Raw genomic sequence first — 22,657 nt, 5'->3', positions numbered from 1 at the left:
GTAAACACCCCTCTGGTGTGTGTGTGCGTGCGGCGTGCGTGCGTGCGTGGGTGGGTGGGTGCGTGTGTGTGGACTAGCATTACTATACTTGTGGGGACCTACATCTGTTTACATAGTCACGTGTGGGGACTCGCCTCCCTTATGGGGACAAATTGGAGGTCCCCATAAGGGAATCATTAATTTTAGGGTGAAGACTTGGTTAGGTTGGGGAAGAGCGCAGGGCTCCGGAGCCCTGCGTGGTGCACTGGCTCTCGGTAGATAGGTGTTTTAAAAAACATTAAAAACCTCCGTAAACATAAACCTTATAAAAACCCTTTTAAAAGCATCATAAAAGCTCCGTGAGGACAAGACCGTTTCAGATGTATGGTTAAAAAGTGCAGAGCGGAGCCGGACCACGGAACGGCGGCAGAGTATGCCCAAAAAGCAGATCTCCCCGTCCCAGGATCTGGAGGACGGAAGGTATGAACTGTAGTTTATAAGGAGCCTCCGGTTTATTGAACCGGTAATCGTAGGTGATGTGAATGAAGAATGGACTGTCCCAGTAATTGATTGGAACGTTTTACTTAAATGGAGGTATGAACTGTTTAGGAGCCTCCGGTTTATGTATGTGATGTACACATTGTATTTAACTGGAGCTGAGGACAGGACGTATGAACCCTTACTCCTTTTCACAGCTATAATAAACCGTCAAGATGCAAAGGCGGAGACGCATCAATCCAAAAGATGACGCCACATTTTATATTGACACTGGAGGGGACAAAGCAGGACTTGACGTCCAATACATCAATGCCATCAAAGGTGAGTTGATCCGGAGTAAAGCGTGTTATATATTTCTATTAGATGTTTTTTTTGTATAACCCCCTAAACGCACCAGGAGCGTCTGCGCCGCGTTAGGTTGCGGCTGCGCCACGCTGCGACCTCCTCCTGCGAACTAACACACCAGGCGCGTTTCAAAACGTTGCGGAAGCGGAGCGTCGTGTGTGCAGCCTCGCAGTTCTTAATTAACTTTAAAACATTAATATGTAGTTGTTACCTTCCACTCCACAAACTGCAGCGACTAAAAACCAGGCCTTGTCCTTTCTGATGTTGTCCTTGGAGTCAGCATTGGTTACATCGTATACAATGGTGTGTTTCTCCACTTCCATTATGAACACCTCGTCGTCCATTGTGCGTATCGTAGTGGAGGTGCTGTGATGAAGGAGGGGGGTCTGCTAAATTAGTATATATGCGGGATGGGCCCGGATGCTCACCTTTCCACTTTCTGCGAGGGGGGGGCTGCCTGCCCGACCTTACCTTACCCCCTAAACGCACCAGGAGCGTCTGCGCTGCGTTACGGCTGCGCAGCGGCGTTCGCAAAGATCGCGGCCACTCTAGTCAATGGGTGCTGTTCCACCAGACGCGCGCGCCCAGAAGCTCCTCGCCGCAAGGAATTTCTAAAATATAGGATGAATCCTATTTTTGAAGCGGCGCGACGCGGCGCAGGCAGGAAGTGATGAAAATCACCTTGTTGTCTGCTTTGCTGGTTGAGGGGGTGCACCGGGTGAACCCAAAACCGGCTCCTTCTCCTCCCCCCCACCACCGTCTTTCAAGTAGGAGAATACTGCAGCGTTCTCCTCCGGTTTACAGGCACTGTCAATTATATATATATACAATAATTATGATGATGAATGCATATTTTTTTACCACTAAAATACAGCAACACATCTTTGATTCATGTCGTTTATAACTGGAATATTACAATTATTATCAACTGTGTCTGTAGTCTCCAACACAACATAGGAAATAACAACAATAAACACGATTTAAACAGACACAAACATAAACCATTTAACTACGTAGCCTACTTACTTGTAGAAGTACAAAATGTCCAGGAAATATTCCAAAATCAACAACAACTGCGAGGCTGCACACACGACGCTCCGCTTCCGCAACGTTTTGAAACGTGCCTGGTGTGTTGGGTCGCAGGAGGAGGTCGCAGCCGTAGCGCAGCGTGGCGCAGACGCTCCTGGTGCGTTTAGGGGGTTACGGCTGCGCCGCGGCAAAAATAGAATTCATCCTAATTTTAGAGAAGCGCTGCGCCGAGCCGCTTCTGGGACGCGTCTGAGCCGTAACGCGGCGTGTGTGGTGGAATAGCACCCATTGACTAGAGTGGCCGCGATCCTTACGACCGCCGCGGCGCGGCCATAACGCGGCGCAGACGCTCCTGGTGCGTTTAGGGGGTTAGGCGTTTCTCTTATTATCACTGCTGCTTTAGTTGTTCTGACTGCTAAGATCATCTGTTATTCCTAATTTTGAAGCAGACATTCCGTGGGTTCTGGGGACTGATGAGTTTGCATCCCTGCTTCTGACTATTTAACCATGATTTAACTTAAAGTATAAACATAACATATGTGACTTTAGTGTGCTATTTTGCTCACTTATTTGTTATTTGTGTTCCTTGTAGGTCGCGGCATCTTCACCTCTATACCATTTCAAAAAGGAGACTTTTTGATAGAATATAGAGGTGAACTCATAAGCAAAAAAGAATGTGAGAGGAGACTGAAACTTTATCCTGTCGGGCTCAAGGTGTTCATGTTCGATTTCCATGTTGATGGAAAACTGTGGTGGTGCGTATTATGTCAATGATAAGTCCGAGCAGAATGAATGAAGTTGGATTTATTTTCAGAGCTTAGCTAGCTGTTTTCACGGAGTATTTTAATTGACTATTTTGCAATGAAGTTTTACTTGTGTTTTCGTAGCGTCGATGCAGCAAAAGAGGATGAGTCTCTTGGAAGACTTGTAAATGACGATCACAGAAACCCGACTGCAAAGATGAGACAACTATCCGTGCAAGGGAAGCCCCATCTTTGTTTGTTCGCTGACCGAGACATAAGTCCAGGAGAGGAGATCACCTATAATTACGGTGATTCAGACTGGCCATGGAGATGCAAGGTGGTCAACATTTACTTTGTGAACTCAATATATTTTCTTAAGCAAATGCTCTAACTATCACACCACATACGTAAATGCTACATATTGTCCAATGCATATTATAGATATCATTTTTTTTTTACTTCTAATATAGTGAAACATAACTACATGGTGTTTATTGAAATGTATATCTGAATAACTTTAATTTCATGTTACTACAAGCTATGAATGGTTTAGAATCTTTAGGTACATGGGAAAGCACCATCCAATAATAATAATAATGTTTTGTTTTTTGCATCTTGCTTTCATGTAACGTTTTTGTGTGTGTGTGTGTGTGTGTGTGTGTGTGTGTGTGTGTGTGTGTGTGTGTGTGTGTGTGTGTTTGCATATTGCAGGGTCTTGAGGAAGTGATGCCTCTGGAAACCTGTGGGGCCACACAGGCCACATCTCCAAATGAGAACATTGAAGAGGTATTTTTACATTTAACATAGATTTAATATCTCAGATTGATGTTTTGTGGCTTACAAAAGGATCCAGTAAGGTTTTGAACTGTCGTCAGGTGGCATTCATCTGAGTTTAACTCGTACTTGCACTGCCTGCATGTGATCTGTATGTTAGTTTTACATGTATGTGAAGTTGTTCAGTAACAGGTGGTGAAAAGCAACCCACTAAGTAATGATTCATGTCATCAATGACAAGATATAATGTAATATCTCAAGTTGATGTTTTGTGGCTTACAAAAGGATCCAGTAAGGTTTTAAACTAAAGTTAAGTTAAAGCCTTTTATTGTCACTATACACAGAGTATAACGAGATGCAGAGTGCAACTCTGTCCCGGTGTGCAAAAAATATACAAACAAATACATAACACCAAAAAACACAGCAATAGGACATACAATCATACGGGGGAATAAATAGTTAAAAATATTGACATAAAAAATAGTATATAAAGTGCATTAAAAGTGTGTGTATGTGTGAGAATGGTTACAGTTATTATTATGTGTGGTGGTTGAGCAGCCTGACGGCCCAGGGGTAGAAGCTGTTTTTGAGTCTGTTTGTCCGTGACTTGAAGCTCCTGTATCTCCTCCCAGAAGGCCGGAGAGAGAACAGTCTGTGACCCGGGTGAGAGCTGTCCCTAATGATTTTGTTAGCTCTGCTGAGGCAGCGGGAGGTGGAGATGTGTTCCAGAGAGGGCAGCGGGAGGTGGAGATGTGTTCCAGAGAGGGCAGCGGGAGGTGGAGATGTGTTCCAGAGAGGGCAGGGGGAGGTGGAGATGTGTTCCAGAGAGGGCAGGGGGAGGTGGAGATGTGTTCCAGAGAGGGCAGGGGGAGGTGGAGATGTGTTCCAGAGAGGGCAGGGGGAGGTGGAGATGTGTTCCAGAGAGGGCAGGGGGAGGTGGAGATGTGTTCCAGAGAGGGCAGCGGGGAGGTGGAGATGTGTTCCAGAGAGGGCAGGGGGAGGTGGAGATGTGTTCCAGAGAGGGCAGGGGGAGGTGGAGATGTGTTCCAGAGAGGGCAGGGGGAGGTGGAGATGTGTTCCAGAGAGGGCAGGGGGAGGTGGAGATGTGTTCCAGAGAGGGCAGGGGAGGTGGAGATGTGTTCCAGAGAGGGCAGGGGGAGGTGGAGATGTGTTCCAGAGAGGGCAGCGGGAGGTGGAGATGTGTTCCAGAGAGGGCAGGGGGAGGTGGAGATGTGTTCCAGAGAGGGCAGGGGGAGGTGGAGATGTGTTCCGGAGAGGGCAGGGGGAGGTGGAGATGTGTTCCGGAGAGGGCAGGGGGAGGTGGAGATGTGTTCCAGAGAGGGCAGGGGGAGGTAGAGATGTGTTCCAGAGAGGGCAGGGGGAGGTAGAGATGTGTTCCGGAGAGGGCAGGGGGAGGTGGAGATGTGTTCCAGAGAGGGCAGGGGGAGGTAGAGATGTGTTCCAGAGAGGGCAGCGGGAGGTGGAGATGTGTTCCGGAGAGGGCAGGGGGAGGTGGAGATGTGTTCCAGAGAGGGCAGGGGGAGGTAGAGATGTGTTCCAGAGAGGGCAGGGGGAGGTGGAGATGTGTTCCGGAGAGGGCAGGGGGCAGCCGATGGTTTCCTCTGCCATCCTGATCACTCTCTGCAGGGCTTTCTTGTCCGCAGCTGAGCATCCTGTATACCACCCCGAGATGGAGTATGACAGCACGCTCTCGATGGTCGCCCGGTAGAAGGACACCAGCAGCTTCTTGTTCAGTCGGTTCCTCCGAAGCACCCTCAGGAAGTGTAGTCGCTGCTGGGCCTTCTTAACTGCTGCAGTGGTGTGTGCCGTCCAGCTGAGGCTCTCCGAGATGTGAACCCCCAGGAACTTAAAGGTGGAGACCCTCTCCACTCTCTCTCCATTGAGGTGAAGGGGGGCGTGTTCTGGACGGTGCTTTCTGAAGTCTATGATGATTTCTTTTGTTTTACTTGTGTTCAGATACAGATTGTTTGCTGAACACCACACAGACAGCTTCAGGATCTCGTCTCTGTATGCCGACTCGTCGTCTCCCTTATGTATTTGGCCGACCACAGTGGTGTCATCTGCACATTTGATAATGGAGTTGGAGGGGTGAATGGGAGAGCAGTCGTGTGTGTAGAGAGTGTAGAGTAGAGGGCTCAGCACGCAGCCCTGCGGGGAGCCAGTGCTGAGGGTACGGGTGGAGGAGCAAAAAGGGCCTATTTTCACTGTCTGAGGACACTCTGTAAGGAAATTATAAATCCAAGCGCATAAGATGGAGGGGAAACCTAGGCTTGGCAGTTTTTCCACTAGTATGTCAGGTATGATGGTGTTAAAAGCTGAGCTAAGATCGACAAACAGCATCCTACTATAGTTGCCTGGGCCTTCTAGGTGGCTCACAGCTGTGTGAAGGGCCGGGGCGATGGCATCATCCGTGGATCTGTTGGCTCTATAGGCGAACTGATGAGGGTCGAGGGAGGGTGGGAGGCTGGCTTTGATGTAGTCGGCTATCAGTCTTTCAAAACATGTCATCACCGCCGATGTTAGGGCAATGGGCCTGTAGTCGTTGAGCTCTCTGACTGGTGTCTTTTTGGGGACAGGAATGATGGTAGCCGTTTTCAGACAGGATGGAATGCAAGCTTGTGACAGGGACAGGTTGAATATCCTGGTCAGGACCCCTGAAAGCTGGTCAGCACAAGCTTTGAGTACTTTTACGAGTACTCCATCGGGTCCTGCGGCTTTTCCAGGATTCACAGACCTCAGCGTCACCTGAGAGTGAGAGGTGGGATGGAGCTGGTAGTTTGCAGGGACAGAGGCAGAATAGAAAAGTGGGGGGGTCTGCTAGCCTCAAAGCGGGCAAAGAAGTGGTTTAGTTCCTCTGCAAGGTGGGCGTCAGCTCTAGTAGTGCCAGATGATTTGCCCTTGTAGTTGGTTAGCTGTTGAAGGCCCTGCCAAACACACCGTGTGTTGTTATGAGCGAGATTCTCCTCCACTTTTCCCTTGTAGTCCTCCTTTGCAGCCTTGATGCCTCTCCTCAGATTCGCCCTTGCCAAGCTGTACTGGGCTGCATCCCCCGACGTGAAGGCTGTGTCACGGGAACTCAGGAGAGACCGCACCGCTCTTGTCATCCATGGTTTTTGGTTAGGGTAGACCCGAATGCGTTTTTCCACAGATACAGTGTCTGTGCAGAACTTGATGTAGGATAAGACAGCCTCTGTGTGTTCCTCCAAGTCTGTCTGTTCAAATATGTCCCATGCTGTGTGTTCGAAGCAGTCTTGCAGTTGTGAGAGTGCCCCCTCGGGCCAGGTTCTGATATATTTGACCACCGGCTTGGTGTTACTTCTGAGAGGGGTGTAAGCAGGGATGAGAAGCAGTGAGAGGTGGTCAGATAGTCCTAAATGGGGGAGTGGGACCGCTCTGTAAGCATGCTTCAGGTTAGAATACACCCGGTCCAGTGTGTTCTTTCCTCTGGTGGTACATCGTACATATTGTACAAATTTGGGAAGCACATTTTTTAGACATGCATGATTGAAGTCTCCAGCAACAATATGAACTCCGTCCGGATGGGACCTCTGTTGTTTATTTATGAAGCTCTGGAGGTGGTCAAGTGCAATGCTGGCGTTAGCATCAGGTGGGATATAAACAGTGTTAATTATCACCACGGTCAGCTCTCTGGGCAGGTAAAAGGGTCTGCAAATGATGGAGATTACTTTCAGGTCGGGAGAGCAATGTGTATATGTAACCCTGCTGTCCATGCACCAGTCATTGTGGATGTAAACACACAGACCACCCCCTCGGCACTTACCGGAAGCGCTGTTCCTGTCGTAGCGGTGGGTAGAGCGGCCTGGTAGCTGCACTGCTGCGTCCGGAATCCACGGGTGTAGCCAGGATTCTGTGATGATCATCACACAGCAGTCGCGTACGTTCGTGTTAGCAGCTAGTAGTACCTCCAATTCGTCAATTTTGTGGACGATGGACCTGGCATTTGCGAGGAAGAGGCTTGGTAGTGGTGGTCGGTGCGGCCGCTTCCTTAGCCTAGCAAGCAGGCCTGCACGGCAACCTCGCTTCTGCTTCCTCTCCCTCCGGCGCCTGCGTTGCTTCACAGGCCCGAAAACAATCCAGGGAGACCCGAGTGGTCTCGGTATGTCCTCCGGGATGTTGTTAGTCCGGTGGAAATCGGCTGTGATGTCAGAGGGACAACTCATCCCTATGTCAAATAAGTCCATACGACTGTATATGTAATTCGCCTGTTAACTAAGTTTTCCTTTCATTCTTTCTGTCATCAGTAGGACCATTCTTTTATTCAATTCCAAATATTCTCTGCAAGTACATTTTTGACTTTGTTTATTGACCCTTCTCTTTGTGTTTTATCTGCTACAGATGGCGAAGAACAGCGACTGCACTAAGAGCTACATGAAGACGACAGGTCCAGTGCTTTCTCCCCTCAGCAGAGCTGAAGAGGTACTTTACATTTAAATCCTACTTGATTTGATCTATTTACATAACCACATGTTTCTTTGGGGTGTGTGTGTATGCAGTGGTCTGAATATCATATGGTTTATAGAGACAATGGTATTTGAGGACATTGTCTTCAAACGCTTTTCAAAGTGTAAGTCAGGATCTTGAGTGTATGTGTATCAATCTGAGAACAGCAGGGACATGGTTTAGGAGTTCCTGGCTGTTTAAGGGGCCATGTCGTCAGCTGGCGTTGATAGTGGCATTCATCTGAGTTTAACTCGTACTTGCACTGCCTGCATGTGATCTGTATGTTAAGTTGTTCACTAAGTAATGGTAAATGTAATTTATGACAAGATATAATGTAAACTAAATGTAGTATATCCTGAATTCCTAAGTGAAAAGTAGGTTTAAGGATTATACTTTTCATAACCTAAGACCTGTAATCATTTGGGCTGTCGAGTGAATGCAGAACTGCATTGGATTTCAGAAACACAACCATAAATGCTTTCATGTAATGTTTTTGTGTGTGTGTGTTTGCATCTTGCAGGGTCTTGAGGAAGTGATGCCTCTGGAAACCTGTGGGGCCACACAGGCCACATCTCCAAATGAGAACATTGAAGAGGTATTTTTACATTTAACATAGATTTAATATCTCAGATTGATGTTTTGTGGCTTACAAAAGGATCCAGTAAGGTTTTGAACTGTCGTCAGGTGGCATTCATCTGAGTTTAACTCGTACTTGCACTGCCTGCATGTGATCTGTATGTTAAGTTGTGAGTAAGTCTTGAGACTTGTAAAAGCAAATGTAATTAAACATTGATCTTTGCTATTAAAGGATTTGCTAGTAGATATCAATATGTCAATGTGAAATAGTTGCCGCTCAAAAACTAAATTGTTACATTTTGCCAACAGCATTGCTTGAGGATCGCAACTATTACCTCATTGGACAGGTGTGTTTCCTGTGTGGGACCTGTGTCCTCCTTCAAGTGGCTTGGATATGAATGCAGAGGTGAGATAGTCATGTATGAATTTGCAGTAGTTTGGTAAACTTTTTAAAATGATACACCTTGGGAAAATTATTCCTGGTTTACACCATTGGCTATATATATATATATATATATATATAAACTGTATTTGTGTAATGATGTGTAAAAAGAGGTCATTATTGAATTATAATAGTTGTAGACTCCAGTATATTGTTTAGATTAGTTACAAATGTTTTATTTTTCTTCCTTATCTGTTATGGTTTAATGCTGAAGATCGTTTTGACCCCACTTTTGTATTTCATTGTGCAAACAAAACTTTTTCAATATGTACTATGTACAATAATGTACAAAAAATGTGTTGCAGAGTGTTCACAAGTCTGGCATAAATCCTGCTTCAGAACAATTCAAGATGATAACCTCCATTATCTACCTAAGGTGAGTATGAGCTTAAGGTTTTGTTGAACCTTTAGCTGTCTATAATTATACGTCAAAACCAAATGTCATCTTTTTTTTTTTTTTTCCAACAGCTTCCTTTTCAGAAGGAAAACAGTTTCAGAGATGAACTGCAGTCAAACCAATCAGATTCAGAAAAGGATCAAATATCAGATGAGTGCATGTCTGATGAGGAATACATACCCGACTCACAAGGGGATGAAGCTGTCTGTCAATCTGTATGTCTCTGGCTGTGTAGCTGTTTGTCTGTCTGTCTCTCTGTCTGTGTAGCCGTTTGTCTGTCTGTCTCTCTGTCTTTAAGCTGTCTGTCAATCTGTATGTCTCTGGCTGTGTAGCTGTTTGTCTGTCTGTCTCTCTGTCTGTGTAGCCGTTTGTCTGTCTGTCTCTCTGTCTGTAAGCTGTCTGTCAATCTGTATGTCTCTCTGTCTGTGTAGCTGTTTGTCTGTCTGTCTCTCTGTCTGTGTAGCTGTTTGTATGTCTGTCTCTCTGTCTGTGTAGCCGTTTGTCTGTAAGCTGTCTCTCTGTCGATCTGTTTGTCTCTCTGTCTGTGTAGCCGTTTGTCTGCCTGTCTCTCTGTCTGTCGATCTGTATGTCTCTCTGTCTGTAAGCTGTCTGTCGATCTGTCTGTGTAGCTGTTTGTCTGTCTGTCTGTGTAGCTGTTTGTCTGTCTGTCTCTCTGTCTGTGTAGCTGTTTGTCTGTAAGCTGTCTCTCTGTCGATCTGTATGTCTCTCTGTCTGTGTAGCCGTTTGTCTGTAAGCTGTCTCTCTGTCGATCTGTATGTCTCTCTGTCTGTGTAGCTGTTTGTCTGTCTGTCTCTCTGTCTGTGTAGCTGTTTGTCTGTAAGCTGTCGATCTGTCTGTCTCTCTGTCTGTGTAGCTGTTTGTCTGTAAGCTGTCGATATGTCTGTCTCTCTGTCTGTGTAGCTGTTTGTCTGTAAGCTGTCTCTCTGTTGATCTGTATGTCTCTCTGTCTGTGTAGCCGTTTGTCTGCCTGTAAGCTGTCTGTCGATCTGTCTGTCGATCTGTCTGTCTCTCTGTCTGTGTATCTGTTTGTCTGTAAGCTGTCTCTCTGTCGATCTGTATGTCTCTCTGTCTGTGTAGCTGTTTGTCTGTCTGTCTCTCTGTCTGTAAGCTGTCTGTCGATCTGTATGTCTCTCTGTCTGTGTAGCTGTTTGTCTGTCTGTCTCTCTGTCTGTAAGCTGTCTGTCTCTCTGTCTGTGTAGCTGTTTGTCTGTAAGCTGTCTCTCTGTCGATCTGTATGTCTCTCTGTCTGTGTAGCTGTTTGTCTGTCTGTCTCTCTGTCTGTAAGCTGTCTGTCGATCTGTATGTCTCTCTGTCTGTGTAGCTGTTTGTCTGTCTGTCTCTCTGTCTGTAAGCTGTCTGTCTCTCTGTCTGTGTAGCTGTTTGTCTGTAAGCTGTCTCTCTGTCGATCTGTATGTCTCTCTGTCTGTGTAGCCGTTTGTCTGCCTGTAAGCTGTCTGTCGATCTGTCTATCTCTCTGTCTGTGTAGCCGTTTGTCTGTCTGTCTCTCTGTCTGTAAGCTGTCTGTCGATCTGTATGTCTCTCTGTCTGTGTAGCTGTTTGTCTGTCTGTCTCTCTTTCTGTGTAGCCGTTTGTCTGTCTGTAAGCTGTCTCTGTGTGTCTCTCTGTCTGCAAGCTGTCTCTGTGTGTTTCCTGAGGATGCCCCGAAGGCCATTTCGTCTCCATGTCTAAATAAGCAGAGACTCGTTCTGTCCCGATAATACATGCTACATGCGGTAGCAGCAGAGGCCCGCTTCCTTTGGAACAATATGTTGTCTGAATTGCAATGAGGGGAAACTGTCAAGGCTTATTAGGGCTCCTTCTCTCACACTTTGAAGATGTGTGCGCATGTTTTACGTGTTTGAAAAGGCTTGAATGGTGAGGATCATGCCGCTGGTGATGGATCCCGAGGGGCTGATTGCTCTCTCTGGCATCGACTAGCTTCCCTGAGGAATGCTGCAGGAAGACGGAGTGCAAACCTGTTAATGAGGAGCGCTCCACTGTCAATCACAGGCTATGGGTGGAAATCAGGGACACATAACGTGCAGTCCTCAGAGTTTAGTGATTACAACGCAGACAATACATTTACAGCAATGGGTTGTTTGAGTCTTAGAAAAGTAAGTAGATTGTAACAGCAGGGGGTTCAGTATGTAGTGTCTCTACTTTAAAGAGTCCTCTCCTGCTGATGTTCAGGTGTATATCAGTATGTAGAGTCTCTACTTTAAAGAGTCCTCTCCTGCTGATGTTCAGGTGTATATCAGTGTGTAGTGTCTCTACTTTAAAGAGTCCTCTCCTGCTGATGTCCAGGTGTATATCAGTATGTAGTGTATCTACTTTAAAGAGTCCTCTCCTGCTGATGTTCAGGTGTATATCAGTGTGTAGTGTCTCTACTTTAAAGAGTCCTCTCCTGCTGATGTTCGGGTGTATATCAGTGTGTAGTGTCTCTACTTTAAAGAGTCCTATCTTGCTGATGTTCAGGTGTATATCAGTGTGTAGTGTCTCTACTTTAAAGAGTCCTCTCCTGCTGATGTTCAGGTGTATATCAGTATGTAGTGTCTCTACTTTAAAGAGTCCTCTCCTGCTGATGTGCACGTGTATATCAGTATGTAGTGTCTCTACTTTAAAGAGTCCTCTCCTGCTGATGTGCACGTGTATATCAGTATGTAGTGTCTCTACTTTAAAGAGTCCTCTCCTGCTGATGTTCAGGTGTATATCAGTATGTAGTGTCTCTACTTTAAAGAGTCCTCTCCGGCTGATGTTCAGGTGTATATCAGTCTGTAGTGTCTCTAAGATTTTCTGAAAAACATAGAATTTGTTGTCGTCCTCTGATTTTGATTAAAGGGAGAATTTGAGATTAAAACCACGACTCGGAGAAAGAATGTTTTGGGACATTTTGCGAAAACAGTCAAGATTCCGAAATCATCCGAAAAAAGATATGTATAGTTTTCTTTAAGTCCCAAATCCCACTTGTTGATTCTGTACCATATCTCCCCTTTGAAGAGCATGTTGCTGACACAAAGGCTTCTGTTGTTGTTGTTGTTGTTGTTGTTGTTGTGATGTTCCCCTCCATCACAGCAGCTGCAGGTATTTCCTCCTGAGGGCTTATGGATCAGTGCTCTGCCGAAACTAATCACCTCCAAGGCTCTCTTTGGTTTTTAATGTATGTCTCATGGAACAATGCAGTCTGCTTTTCGTTATGCAGCCACGCACCGGCCGCCGTCTGCAGATTCACTTCATCGAGTCATTATGAGGACATTTTCTAACCCCCTTTAATATAAAGCCATCATGCAAACAGCTTTGAAGCAAATGCGTTTTATTGTTATTGTTTAATTCTCCCACAAGTTCCACCTCGGCTAACTGGTTTTAATTAAAGTCGTTTTTTCTACATTTACAAGTACGATATTTCTATAGTTTTCTTAAGAAGCCACTTTTAAGGTTAGTGGGTTAATTGTGCGGTCGTTCCTGCTACCATGAACAATCATCATCATCAGCTTTATTAAAGAGACTCTAGGTACATTTTTAAAAGACATACAACACTCGAATATTAATTTAAAAAGGCAGTTATACCAATGTTTCCACAGAGGTGACTGGTATCGTACAGTACGATGATGTAGCTTCCTAGCTAACTAGCTTAAAGCGGCTATCGATACTTCTGGTGAGCGCCAGAGTCCTGCATGGGAGGCTTTTGGTGTCATCCTAGATGGAGAAAAGAACCAACATCCCAACTGTGTGTGTTAATAATTGCACGTTGTCACTGCTCATATCTATATGATCTATATATCTATGCGGGTTCGGGTCGGGTTGCGGAACTAATTGGCAATATGTGCGGGTAGCGGGGCGGGTTCGGTATTGCACGTCGCGGGTCTTGAAAATCAGACCCGTGCAGGAGTCTGGTGAGCGCTCAGCAGCCGGCAATGCTAAAATGCTAACCTAGCCTAAATGTCACAGTGTTCTGAATTGAGACACACACTCGTGCTATATCTCGATTTTCCTTCTTTATATTCCAACCCAGTCTCACGGCATTTCGTGTTATAGTCACAAAATAAATGTAATCTATTGATTCCTGTTCACCAACACGATTTTCGCATTTTTTTCGTGTCAAAGAGAAGGATTTGAAAAACAATGTATTTCTATTGGTAGTGTGTTTCGTGCTAAGCCTTCCCAAATATTTGTGTCTGCATCCTGGTAAAATAAAAATATAATGTTTAATGTTTGTGTCTTTGACATTAGCGCTGCTATGCAGCCACCTGTGCCCTGTGCTATGAAGCCAGTTCAACAGACCCTGGATATGTTTGAGTTATCTTCACTAACCCTAACAAACGAGATCTCGACGCTGGTTAATATCAACTCGGTAAATCAAGCCAGGGCTTCTCTTTCCAGCTGAGAGCGCGTTCACGTGAAAGGGGTGGGGTTCGCAACATTTGACCAATCACAAACAGGGACAAGTGTCGTCCTGACAGCGCAGCGTCATACTTCATTAATGAAAAGTAAACTAATATTAGACAAATATGAACTTTAAAGTTCATATTTGTCTAATATTAGTCATCCATGACTTAAACATAATAATCCAGGATACAAGCCACCTGCAAGGTGAATACAGAACAACTGGTTAAAAAATAAATAAACTACCGAGTGTTTGAAAGCGTAACAGTTGTATGATATCACTGCCCCGTCTAAGACACGAGTGGATCTGACTTTAATTACATTTGAGTTGAGTGTTTCGTTAACCTAATGTGTTGCTTAAAATAATACTTCTGCATCCAGTCTGTGACACTGTGAGTGTTGCACGGCCAGATACGGCTCAGCTGACTCAGATCAGGAGATAATATAGGCTATGATATGATATGATCGATGATCTGATTGAATGTGATATGAATGATAAGTGCGACACGTCGGGGTCTTCTCTGCATACAGCAGTTTAAACTGTATTTCCTTTATCCTGTAATATGACTTGATAGATTTAAACTCCGCACACTGAGTTGATCTCTTTTCTATAGACGCCGGAGGTGGGCAGCGTCAGGTAAAAAAAAGTGATTTAGCCTTCCCAAACCTGAGCCTCACGCGCCGCCTGTGACCAGAAGCTGTGTGGTTCATAAAAACATATGCTTACTCAATATCTTACCCGAAGCCAAACCCTATGCCTTTTATTTTAAATTGTATAATGTCTGAGTTTTTTTGCCGTCTGCGAGGAAAAGAAATGGCTCAGAGCCTCAGGATACTGACATCTGTATTTTCTGTCATCTTTTTTTCCTTCTAATTTGTTATTATTTGCATTGCTTTTAAAATCGTTCTGTGTGACACGAGAAAAATGGCGAAATCGTGTTGGTGAACACGAATTTCGTGACTATAACACGAAATGCCGTGAGACTGGGTTGTATATTCATTACAGACTAAATGAGACTCAATTAATGCCATATTTGCTAACGTACAGTATGTGAACGACTGTGATTTTCTTCCCATTATTCAATAACGTTCCTCTATAATTGATTGATTGAATGCAGCGATGTGCAATTTCAGACAATGCTTACAGATCCAGATTCACACACCGCAAAAGTGACTTTTCCTTGTTACAGATCTAACTGGCCATGTTTCAGAGCATCGCTGATAACCCTCTCTTCTCACACTGTACATTTTACATTTATTTTCAATTTAACATTTAATATTCCATTTCTTACATCCTGATGGCGCATTTCCACTGCAGCGGGGTCGCCCCGTTTAAGCGTCCCTAAGCGTCCTCGCTCAGGCCTCTGGCTGCCTCGCTGGCCGTCCGAGGCCGTGGCGCATTCCCATTACAGTTGAGGACCTGGGGTAGTTACTATAGCAACGCAGTGTAGGCGGGGCTCCCGTCGAGCTCCCGCTGGATTTGATCATCCCCAATGAGATGTAGGAACGTCGTCACCTCCTCGGTTGACCACGGTGTGCTTTTCTTTGATGTTGCCATTTTTGTAGCTCCTCCGTTTACAAAAATGCTGCAAGCTTGCTTCTAGATATATATGCGACGCTAGGGATGATCTCGCGCGCGATCTTGTGTCGACTCTCTCTGACCAATCAGCAGTCGAGAGTGTTGACGTCACTAGTTCAGCTCTGGCCTGATAGAACCACGATTTTATGGGGCCGGAAAAAGAGGGGTACCCGCTAGCCGGTGCTAAGCTATATGGAAAGGCCACCAACAACTGGCCTGGCCGCTTGAGGACGATTAAGGACGCTTAAACGGGCTTTTTGGATTGTTTGTTTCGAGTCTTTTAATTTCTCTTTGTACAATGCCTTTTCTTTTTATGCCGCTGCAAAGCAAACATTTCCCAAATTGAGATCAATAAAGTACTCCTGCTTATCTTATCCTCTCTTCTCGTTGTGTTTCTCCCACAGTCTGAAGAACCAGATATGTGTCCAGTGATCGTCGCAGAGATGAAACTCTTGGATTGATGTCAGACAGGCTGATGGTCAGCTGTCCCTCCATCCTGCTTCTCCCCCTCCATCATCTCTATCTCTGTCTTTTTAAAGGAGGATTATAAGGAGATGTTTTGTACCACTCCAGCACTGCATCAGCTCTCACCTGTGGGAACAGAGTGGTGCAGGAATGAGTCCTAAACCCCAGAGAAAAGTCAGCATTTTACCACTTCCTGTCCGACGTCAATGGTTCTCTGAATGTGATTTTGGTTGTTATCCTGAAATAAGGTCTGTCGTTCACACAAGCTGAAGAGATTTTAATGTTTTGTTCTACGACTTAAATGTGTCAGTAAATACCCTTTAATTTAAAAACAGCGGTTGCTAACAAGTGTCTAAATGAGACGACTAAATGTCATCACGACCAACATTAGCCACATTTAGCTTAGCGGTGGTGACCTGAAGTCATGTGACCATGCTGTAGTTCCTTTTATAGCCCAACATTAGCCACCTTTAGCTTAGCGGTGGTGACGTGAAGTCATGTGACCATGCTGTAGTTCCTTTATAGCCCAACATTAGCCGCCTTTAGCTTAGCGGTGGTGACGTGAAGTCATGTGACCGTGCTGTAGTTCCTTTATAGCCCAACATTAGCCACCTTTAGCTTAGCGGTGGTGAGGTGAAGTCATGTGACCGTGCTGCAGTTCCTTTATAGCCCAACATTAGCCGCCTTTAGCTTAGCGGTGGTGACGTGAGGTCATGTGACCGTGCTGTAGTTCCTTTATAGCCCAACATTAGCCACCTTTAGCTTAGCGGTGGTGACGTGAAGTCATGTGACCATGCTGTAGTTCCTTTAGAGCACAACATTAGCCTCCTTTAGCTTAGCGGTGGTGACGTGAAGTCATGTGACCATGCTGTAGTTCCTTTATAACCCAACATTAGCCTCCTTTAGCTTAGCGGTGGTGAGGTGAAGTCATGTGACCGTGCTGTAGTTCCTGTATAGCCCAACATTAGCCACCTTTAGCTTAGCGGTGGTGACGTTAGCTTTTTACTTCAGAAATCATAAGTGGACACAGATTTATTATTTCTGCAATAATCCAAAATCACATGGAGGAATCCCATTGGACCAGGGAGATGCTGCCTTCAGGGTCCAACACAGAAATAGGACATCCCTGCATCACTCTGTACAGAACACAGTTTCTCTGATTTAATCGATCGACATTCCTCCGCAGCTGTGTTCCTATCCCGTTTGTGGATCCGACACACAGCATATTTCTAAATGTGCATACATTATGTTCCACAGTACTGTGAAGTGGATATGAAGGTTGTTTTTAACTCTTTATGTTTGCTTCTACTTGAATAAAACCGAGTGTATTTATGTGAAATGACAAAGGAGAAATAGACATGATTTAGCATTGTGGGCTTTAAATATGAGTCCATCACCATCTCTGGCCTCTGTTCGGATGCTTTTACAGTGAAACCCCCCCCTCGTGTGTTAAAGGGGTCGATGGCAATAATGACACCAGTGGGACTCTTCATCTGTTGAAATTGTTTTATCTTCTGACTCTGGTAGAATAATAATCCACACGGTAACTGGAGATACTTTTTGTTAAGCTAAGACTCATTTTTATAGATTTAGATTGAATAACTTTGCATCTGACAGGAAACACGCAATGCTTCATGTGATCCGGCTGAACTGATGACTTGTTTACAACCTGACCCATTGTGTGTATGGACATTATCACAAGTAGAAGTCCTGGTATCAAAGATCATAAAAACAACACAGAGGTTTTCAAAGTGTGAGACGGGCCTCCCGAAGGTTTCAGGTTTAAAAAATAATAACAATAATTTATTAAAATGACATGTCAAATATTTTTTTGTATTTAATATTGTGTAATATTTATTTATTTAACCAAACAAACAGACAATACATATTTTGTCTCTATCCATTTTTAAATGTATGTGTTTTTTATTGCTATGCCCCTTAAAACAATTTTTATAATTTTAATTCTAATATTTATTTGTTCTATTTATTTGTTAGTATTATTTATTTAATGAACTTAATATACACTTAATATTTTAGTGTTTTTATGATTATTATTATTACCCCCTTAATATAATTATTATTTATACTTTTAATCAAGACATTTCAATTTATTTGTATAATATTTATGCTAATGGTAATATTATTATGTGTTCTTGTTAATGTGAATATTTTTTTAGTTTTAATTACATTTTTTAAAACAAATTGTAATAAAGTACATATATGGAGTGGGAAGGGGGGGTGCTGATCTGCGAGGCTCCATTAGTAGTTGAACCTGTGCTCCCCTGATCCCAACACCAACGCACTAGCCCACTGCGCCACAGCCTCCATTGTCCAATAAGCATCCAGGAATTTGGTAAAGTAAATTAAAGGGAGGCCGAGAGCAGGGCGTTCAAACTGCGGCCCGTGGTACATTTTTAATCGGCCCTCAGCTAAACTTAAAGTGTAATGGACACCTGCACCTTGTCTTATATTCTACTTCTTAAATATGTATGTAAACAGATATTACACAGGTGTGTTCATGTGTTAATGAGCCCACTTTCAAGTCACTTCAGTGCATTAAAGTGAAGCTAACAAATCTTAGTTGATTGTCCAATAACTTATTTCCTTAACTTGAAATAAACCCTTCATATTTCCCCAGGAGCTACAACACAATAAAGTGATCGCTCTGGAGAGCTGGGAAGTTTCTTAAAGCATATTCAAGAATAATCGACCTAACTTATAACTTAACTTATGAGGCAATGTACGTCACCTCTAGTGAAAACAGTTCTGGCCCTGGCCTGCAGTCGCACACTTTGAAAACCTCTGAAAAAACACCCAAAAAACAGTGAATTTCTTCAGATTGAATAATCTCTTCCACAAAGCAGCACACAGTCAGTTTGTGTTCAGCACGGTCTTCATCTCAGGGAGGTGTCACCGGCCGCTTCACAGACATTTAACTCAAAATGTAAGTCTTGTGAATGTGTTGAGGGTAAAAAGGGTAATTCAGCTTTATAAATAAATATAAGTAAATATCCCACTCGAAGCTTATGTAGCATTCTTCTTTCTGACGTTAGGAAATGAAAGGGGTTTGAAGCCAGTACTAACGAACATGACGATTATAAATAAGATATATGACGGTGGTGGATCAGAGGACTTTTTTTCTATCTGTTGAATCATTTCTCCAGTTCTGTACGAAGCTTTTATTTAACAGAGATATTTCAGTTTGCCGGAGAAAACCATTCACAACCTGATGTCACTTCCTCCTCCGCCGCCGCCGCCGCAGACATCGAGAAGAATACTTTATAGAAATGTGTTTTTTTTATAATGCACGTATGGTTTGTTATTGCAAGTCCAGAAATCATCACGGGAAGTTCACCTGTCGAACTTCCTCTCGTCTGTGCTCTGTCGTGTCTGAGGAGAGAATAAAAAGACACTTGCAACAACAAAACTCTGCTTTGTGTCACTTTGTTTTATTTCTGATGATTGTAGAAATATATATTTAGAATAGAATAGAATCATTTAATGTCATTATACTCATACAATGAAAGAAAGAAAAGCTTCTCCCTTTTAAAAGGTGCCATCAAAACAAAAACATCACAACATACGACAAGAAATACACGCAGCATTCATATGTAAGAATACAGTCACTATCAAAACGCACTGGGGGCCTTTAGCGTACATTTTCAAAGCGGACTGGGGGCCTTTAGCGTACATGTTCAAAGCGGACTGGGGGCCTTTAGCGTACATTTTCAAAGCGGACTGGGGGCATTTAGCATACATTTTCAAAGCGGACTGGGGGCCTTTAGCGTACATGTTCAAAGCGGACTGGGGGCCTTTAGCGTACATGTTCAAAGCGGACTGGGGCCCTTTAGCGTACATGTTCAAAGCGGACTGGGGGCCCTTTAGCGTACATGTTCAAAGCGGACTGGGGGCCTTTAGCGTACATGTTCAAAGCGGACTGGGGGCCTTTAGCGTACATGTTCAAAGCGGACTGGGGGCCTTTAGCGTACATGTTCAAAGCGGACTGGGGGCCTTTAGCGTACATGTTCAAAGCGGACTGGGGCCTTTAGCGTGCATGTTCAAAGCGGACTGGGGGCCTTTAGCGTACATGTTCAAAACGCACTGGGGGGCCTTTAGCGTACATGTTCAAAGCGGACTGGGGGCCTTTAGCGTACATGTTCAAAGCGGACTGGCGTCGTCCCAAACGATAGCTGAGGATTATGGGTAGTGTAGTGTCTTCAGCCATCCTAAACTCCAAAACACTATTTGTTTCTCCGAATCGAAGGGGGAAACACAAAAGCATTGCACACAATTTAAACCAATCAATGTTGTGTAATCAAGAAGGATAATCTGGAGTTTTGAGTTGAGGAGTCGGGCAGATATCACTGGAAAATCAATCAGAGAGAATTCTTACCTCCGGGTGTACAACTCTCTAAAGCAGGGGTAACCAACAGGTCGATCGCGATCGACTGGTCGATCTTCAAAGCCTTCACTGTCGATCCCTAGCATTTAAAAAAATATATGATAATATTTTCCAAAAAAAAAATATTTTCCAAAAAAAAAAAGTTCATGCTCTGGTTGGTTGTTTAAACAAACGTTTTAGACCTAGCTCTGGTTTGTCGATTTGAATCACGCACAGGTCATTTTACAAACTCCAATTGGTTATTAGATATGTTGACGTCTATGAATTGCTGCATGCAATTGTGGGTGGGGTTAAAAATCGTATCTTAACGGTCATCTTGAGGAGTAACTTAAACTGTACCAAGTTCTGCTAATCTTCAACCAACATCGATATGGCTGAGGGTCCGGCGAAAAATAAATCAAAAACGTATTATTTCCACCCGGATTGGGAGCATGAATTTCTTTTCACATCAGCGAAAGAGAAGACTATATGCCTCATATGCCAACAGGTGGTAGCCTTGGCGAAACGGGGCAACCTGGAGCGCCATCATGTGAGCACCCATGGTAAATTCAAAGACTCATATCCACTCAACAGCGCATTAAGAACCAAAATAATTGATGAACTGAAAAGAGGACTAAGCACAGCAGTCGCTTTTCATCGCGCCTACAGCAAAGAGCAATGCAGCTACAGAAACGTCCCTCCGGATTAGCCATATTTTGGCTCAGCACAAAAACCATTTACAGATGGTGAGATGATTAAAGAAGCAATGAGCGCCACAGCTGACGTCTTGTTTGCGGATTTCAAAAATAAAGAAGACATAAAAGCGAGGATAAAAAGTTTACCACTTGGTGCATCTACTGTAGCCAGAAGAGTCGAGTCTTTGTTCGAAGATGTATCCCAGCAAGTATTAAAAGACTTGTCTGTCTCGGTATACTTTTCAATTCAATTTGACGAGTCTACCGATGCCACAGACACAGCCCAGCTAGGTGTGTTTGTCCGGATGGTTTTCACGGATTTTACTGTCAAGGAGGCCGTTCTTGCCCTTATCCCATTGAAAGAAAGAACCAGGGGTGAGGATGTGTACAAGGCATTCAAGGACTATGTTCGTGAGTACAAGATTCCCATTCATAAAATAGTGTCCTTCACAACCGATGGGGCACCAGCGATGCTCGGTGTTCGTTCAGGATTTGTTGCGCTGTGCAGAAAAGACCCAGACTTTCCACCATTTGTAAACTATCACTGTGTGATACACCAACAGGCATTGGCAGCTAAAGCAATTGACATGTCACATGTAATGAATGTTGTTGTTAAGATTGTCTACTCAAAAGCACTCCAGCACCGGCTATTTAAGTCTTTATTGGACGAGCTCGACTCTGTGTATGGAGATTTGATCCTTCACGCAGATGTACGGCGGCTCAGTCGGGGCAAGGTGCTCCAGCGTTTTCTGGATTTGCTGCCAGAGATCATCAGTTTTCTGAAGTCGAGGAACGAGGAGTATGAGCGGCTGTCCAACGATACTTGGTTATTGGACTTGGGGTTCCTTACCGATCTGACGGCAAGGGAAAGACCGAGAGCTTGGTCACATGATTAGCGTAGTGGAGGCATTCACAGTGAAGCTCAGTTTGTGGACCACTCAGTTAAGACATGCGAGGCGGACACACTTCCCAAATCTTGAAAAGGTGTCACAAAACCTCACCGACAAAACTGCTTTCCACCCTGAACAATTCTGCGCCCATTTGAACAAACTGACATCAGAATGTGGTGCTCGACTTGTAGAGCTACAAGACATGGGGCAAGTAGTTGGTTTTGTATCAAACCCTTTCCTCAGCGTTGACATTGAACAGCTGTCAGCTAAAATGCAGGAGGTGTTTACATTACCTATGGGTGTTGACATGGAGATCATTGAAATGCAAAGCGACATTGAATTGAAGGCCAGAGCAAGAGATCAGGACTTTTGGTCACTCGTGAGTAGAGAGAGGTATCCACTGATTGTGTCATGTGCGCTTAAACTGAAGGCCTACTTTGGCTCCACATACTTTTGTGAAACGGACTTTTCACAAATGAAAATAATTAAATCCAAGTATAGAACTCGTATGACTGACGCACATCTTACTGACTGCCTCCGGCTGGCAATCACTAACTATCAGCCAGATTACAAAAGGCTTACAGATAATGTGCAGTCACAGCAGGCTCATTAAAGGCAGGCTGATGGAGCAACTTGAGCATTGAAAATATATTGTGCATTGAACAGAGAAACTTAATATGGATTACATTGAAGGGGCTAATATCTGTACATGTGAATACTAATTGAAATGAGAAACTAAATATAGTGCATTGAACAGATACTGTAAATATTAATAGTTTGTATTGAACAGATAACTGTGCATAACTGTGTCTTTCTTTGTGTGCATCTTTACACGTACATTGAGCCTGTTGTAACATAAATTGATTGCAAAAATAAATATGACGATGAATAGTCTTACTCCAAAGTGGGTTTTTTGGAAGATATCGGATTGGTAGATCTCGGTTTACATTTTGGAATAAAAAGTGATCTTGGGCTACTATG

Source organism: Pseudochaenichthys georgianus, chromosome 9 (genome assembly GCF_902827115.2).
Source record: "Pseudochaenichthys georgianus chromosome 9, fPseGeo1.2, whole genome shotgun sequence".
Taxonomy (NCBI): Eukaryota; Metazoa; Chordata; class Actinopteri; order Perciformes; family Channichthyidae; genus Pseudochaenichthys; species Pseudochaenichthys georgianus.
This window is presented reverse-complemented; position numbering follows the sequence as displayed.